Consider the following 6086-nt stretch of genomic DNA (forward strand, 5'->3'; position numbering starts at 1 on the left):
CCTTTTCATATAGACAATAATACGTAATTCTCTTAGCATTTGAAAGCTTTTTTTTGAAAGCTTTTGAAATAAATGGCTAGATGCATTTTTCATGGCTCTCACATTTGGACAAGGTATGTTTTCAAATTCTGCTATAAAAAAACTTCATGACTCAACATTTATCATTTAAACATATTTATTAAGTACCCACTAAAACTCAGCACTGTCTTAGGCATAGGAATACAATAATGAGCAAGAAAATAGGTCACTACATTCATAGAGTTAATGGTTTGGTAACTATACCCTGGTGCAATATATGCAAATATATCTGGAGACGTTTATGGTTGTCACACTCTAGTTGTGGTGGAGGGAAGTGTGGTACTAGAATCTAGTGGACAGAGGCTAAAAGTCCTGCTAAATATACTACAGTGCACAAGACAGCCTCCATAATAAAATACTATTCAGCCCAATTGCTAGTAATGTCACAGTGAAGAAACTTTGCTAGTATATGAAATGGACATCAATTAAACAATTCTACTGTTGAATACACAAATAACATTCAAGATAAGAACTTCAAAAGAAAGAAAATATGTTTTTGAGAGTCCATAACAAAAATAAATTGGTATAAACTGAAGTCAGCATAGATCCCCTCACCCCAAGGAAGTTACCTGAAAGACAAAGTGTTTTTGTGTATATAATAGGGAGGGAGAAGGATATCATAGGAGGAGGGTTTCAAATGATAGCTAATGGTTGGAGGAAATAGAAACTGATAGCAATATGGCAAGAGAAGAGAGGGAGACGTGAGATGAGACTGGAGTGGGAGGTGAAAACAGATACAGTTGTGTGGATTCTTTGAGGGATTCAAAGGCATTAAAACATTTTAAGCAAGAGGGAACTTGAGTTGATTAGATACTCAAATTTGAAAATATCACCCTGGCTACAGTACAGAGGGAGATAGATTAGAAGAGGGAAGAGTTGCTAAGAGGAAGCTAAGAGATGTTCTGGCAGGTACTATAGCTATAAATTATAATCTGAATCAATGGTAAAAAAAAAAAAGTGTAATATTCATATTTGTTTAACTTGCAAATGACAAAGGAAGGTCTTTTGAAACCATGACTCGTGAGAGATTTCATTTTTAGTTTTTAACCCAAAATGACTGGTAGCAGGGAGAAGCCATGTATTTTCCAAAAGTACATGTTAGCAAAGACGAATGACCTCTTTTAAAAATATATTATTCTTATCAAAGACATTATAATTTCAGGTAGATTGGATTACCAAATGAAAATAGTGTAAATACAAATGCAAAGTTATTCTTTCAGTGCACAAGACATAAAGTACAGTCCTCAAGAACCTGATCCGGAATTAAAGCCAAGGAAAGCCACTAAATGGTTAATGTTAGGTAAAGTGAGGCTGTAAACTTTGAGCCTGCAATGGTTAAGCTAGCCATTTCTGCCTTAGTGCAGAAGGAGCAGATTAAATAACTGCCCCTCGAGCCTTCTATTTTGCTCGTAGGTACTGATGAGACATCGAAATTGCTGCTGAAGTAAATGACTAGAGGAATAGGTAATTCTTTTTATTTTATAACCTATTATTTTTCTACCTTTCCCAATGAAGAGAATTGACAAATACTAATTTAGGAATTGTGGGCTAGTCTAATGTGTTGTTGACAGAAGTTGAAGAGGGTAGTGAAAAAATTATCATGAATTATCGCTAAAGTTAAATTCAACGTAAATTATTTTCTAACCTCAAAACAAAACTTTATAAACATCTCTAGAAGATGTTCTCTTAGGCCCATTTTGTTTACAGTTGGTTAGAAGTAGAATAGAAAAATGATATTGGCTCATGTGTAGAGTTGAAATACCTGTTTCTGAGATGATATTGGAGTCATTTAGTCAGTTTTATACAGAGAAAGGGACACTCAGCCATAGTAAGCTTTTCAGATGTCTTACTTCTGATGGAACAACTTCAGAGAGATGGAATTTGGGAGATTAGAAGGCAGACCATGGCATTGTGGAAGGCAGTATCCTCTGTGATGGAATTCTTTCTTATACACGTTGTAATCCATTCCTGCCCTTAGTGTTGTCCTCATAATCTCCTTTCTACATTCAGTAGCAAATATAACTATCCTCCCAATGTTTGAGATTTTTCTGTCCATCTTTTAATGCTTGCCTCTTCAACTGCTCATGTGATATTCATAGGGTACTCATCATTCTGTCCACACTTTTAAAATGGCAATGAACACAAACTAAAGGTACTTCTTTAGACATGGATTGATTGTTTCTGGCAATGAGAAAACTGTAGTTTCTTATGATATAGACTTCATTATATTTAATTAAGAAATTATGTTATTAGTGGTTAGAATGTAAAATGGTTTTACTAATAGTCTACAGGCTATTATAATTACTTCAAAATAATAGATTTTAAATATCCATTTCTGACTCACAGATTCCTACAGCTTGTTTTGCTATTTTGAAATCCATTTGCCACCCACTGCTTTCTTACTACATTGATTCCTTTTTGAAATCTCAAATCTCCTCTAATTTCAGTGTCACTTCTGTGGGTTCACAGAATCTCTGATGAATTTCATACAGGAGACTGTATAGCACACTGTGGTCCTGTTTTTTTTTTTGGCAGAAGTACCTAAAACAGTTGAGTGGAAGAAAGAATTTAAAGTATTGTTTTCAGTTAATTGACTTGATGAAAGTAAGAGGAAAATAATTTGGATGGGTAGATGAACACGTTTTTGTTCTTAAATTGTATCTTTCATCACTGGAATTTTCTTATGATAGAGAGGATAAAGAGCTCAGGAGTAAGTCCTTCCTCATACTGGCCTGATATCACTACTGCAGACAAACTAATTTATTATTGATCATTTGTGATACTTTTTTACTTGTCTCTGTTTCAGCACGTCTGATATGTTGGGTAAAGCCTATTGATTCATCCAGGTTTGGCTTTTATGGTAATCTACAAAAAGGAAGCCCTGAAGAAAGCTTGCAAAAGAGATGAATATTTTTCAGATTTTACCCAAGTAGAATAAAAGAAACATGAAAAGTCGGTTTTTCTCCAGTTAATTCGATGATCCTGCTATAGTTTAACATGCGGATGGATGAAGGTTGATGGAGAAAGGAGTACTCTTAGATGTGAACTGATACTCATGGTTATTTCATGTTGAATGTTAATGATGGGCTGTGCACTTTAAAGAACATAGGAGTTCAACATGAAAGGCATGACTCAATTTTGTTCTTCAAGGCCTGCAAAGTTTCCCCTTTGAGAGGCCTCAATGTGTTACAGTAAGGATTTGTTCAATGAATTATATTTTGAAATACATTATAAGTAATATTCCTGTTATTGCTGCATCAGAAGCACCTGAAAAGTAAAAGGAAATATTTCTACCATGGATTTTCATGTAAATGTGCAATTTGCCTTGATTGGATCCAAATTGTTGAGTGGAGAGAATGCATGCATTTACTTTCCATGGCCCTCATGGGACAACAAATTGAATTCTCTTGTGTATTGTTTGGGCTTGACTACATTTGTCTGTTTTTATCTCTGCTATGCGAAAAGATTACTGAGTTTTATCTTCCCAGTGGGAAACTGAAAAAACAATATTCTCCCCTTTATTGATATGCTTCTTCTAGGGAAAAAATGCAACTAAATAAGCTACCTTTTAAGCAGCAGATAAGAGAATCCTGAAAACTGAATAAAATTGACTCTCAGTGAAAAGCATTTGAAACTTAGACTACCAAGATGCAGCAGATCAGGTATTAGAGAAAAATAATATTGTCGGCTGAGAAGAAATAGTTGAAGCAAGAGTGAACACGAAGCTTTCAATTTTATCAGTCTTTATAAATTCTATCAATCTTATTACTGTAAAGCTAGCCTTTAGCTTCTCTGCAAAAAGCAAATCACTGGGGTTACAAAGCTCTTCCACTTTGATAATTTATTGAAAGAAATTATGATTTGCCTTACTCATCTCATTATTACAGTTTTGAACTTTTAAACTCGCCTTTGGTTATAAAAAGGTGAAAAGAACTGGAAAATAAGTAGAGGTAAAGGGGAAGAAGAATAAAGATAATGTTACAATGTTAAAAGTAGGTAACTACTATATAGGCGATATTAAAGGTAGCAAGCAAAATATTTTTAAAGCCTTAGTTTTCATTCTTTTATTTAGCAATAATTTTAAACAATCATGAGATCAATTAGAATGTTCTTTAGCATAGATTTTGTTTTTGCCATGACTTAATTTAGTGACATTCTTTCTTTGTGTGTGTGTGTGTGTGTGTGTGTGTGTGAGAGAGAGAGAGAGAGACAGATACTAGGCACAACTTCCTCTATTATTCATGGGACACAAGAAAATGTGAAAATACCTGCATTTTCACATTTTGTCCAATTGCTGAAAGTCTTCATATATTAAATTTGCTTGCATTTTGTGTACATAATTGTGAACATCGTTGTTTATGAAAAAATGAAGTTTATTGTATGGATGGAGAGAAAAGCAGATGGAAGTATTTATTAGAAGGGAAAGCTTCCAAGGGGAGATAAGATTTAAGTTGTGCTTCGAAATTTTTAGAAAACCAAGGAGCAATAATTTGGAAATGGCATGGTGAAAGATACAGTATGATAATTAGCTAGGTGTTATTGTGGTAGCATATAGCATTTGGGAAGCATCTGAAATTTGAAAACTTGATTTATTTTATATAATAGAAATACGCATTCCTCAATCTAGGAAATTTGAATTTTATCTGATGTTTCCTTTCTAAATATATATAACTAAATTAATTATACATATTTACTACAGAAAAAAAACAGAATATTCTTTCACACAGCTATAGGAATAACAGAATCAAAACAAGTGTGACAGTATTATTCAATAGATTTTAGGCTTGTTGTCTGATTGCTTGAGTTCTGTCTATAGACATTAAAGTGCTGGATATAGTAAATGTTTCTTGGCATAAAGAGTTTATAGTAAATAAAGGCTTGGAAAACAGAATAGAAAGTTGTTATATGTTCATGGACTCTTCAAATTTGGGCCAAGGGACAGCATATTGGAGAATATAATAATGGAAAATTAGTAAATTTTAAGACTAGCAATAAAAAACTAATAAGCATAAGTTAATTAAACAAGAACTAATATATAGATAGTAGATGATATTAGATGCTATATAGGTATTAGTGAACACACAACTGAGTCAGAGATCTATGATTACAATTAAATCGAACCTGTCAGGAAACTTGTACCAGATTAGAAAATCAGAAGTGTGAAGTCAACATAGCAACCTATTTTTAGCAGTCTTTAAAGACTTAAGATTCCCACTGAGAGAAATGCCACAGTAACAGTACCATGCTGTTTTGGTTACTGTGGCCTTGTAGTATAGTTGTAAGTCAGGTAGCATGGTGCCTCCAGCTTTGTTCTTTTGACTTAGGATTGTCTTGGCAATGTGGGGTCTTTTTGGTTCCATATGAACTTTAAAGCAGTTTTTTCCAATTCTGTGAAGAAAGTCATTGGTAGCTTAATGGGGATGGCATTGAATCTATAAATTACCTTGGGCAGTATGGCCATTTTCACAATATTGATTCTTCCTATCCATGAGCATGGAATGTTCTTCCGTTTGTTTGTATCCTCTTTTATTTCACTGAGCAGTGGTTTGTAGTTCTCCTTGAAGAGGTCCTTTACATCCCTTGTTAAGTTGCATTCCTAGGTATTTTATTCTCTTTGAAGCTATTGTGAATGGGAATTCATTTATGATTTGGCTCTCTGTCTGTTACTGGTATATAAAAATGCTTGTGATTTTTGCACATTTGTATCTTGAGGCTTTGTTGAAGTTACTTCTCAGCTTAAGGAGATTTTGGGCCAAGACAATGGGATTTTCTAAACATACAATCATGTCATCTGCAAACAGGGACAATTTGACTTCTTCTTTTCCAGTGGAACAGAATAGAGTCCTCAGAAATAATACCACACATCTACAGCCATCTGATATTTGACAAACCTGACAAAAACAAGAAATGGGAAAAGGATTCCCTATTTAATAAATGGTGCTGGGAAAATTGGCTAGCCATATGTAGAAAGCTGAAACTGGATCCTTTCCTTACTCCTTATATGAAAA

Source organism: Colobus angolensis, unplaced genomic scaffold, assembly GCF_000951035.1.
Source record: "Colobus angolensis palliatus isolate OR3802 unplaced genomic scaffold, Cang.pa_1.0 Scaffold434, whole genome shotgun sequence".
NCBI classification, from domain to species: Eukaryota; Metazoa; Chordata; class Mammalia; order Primates; family Cercopithecidae; genus Colobus; species Colobus angolensis.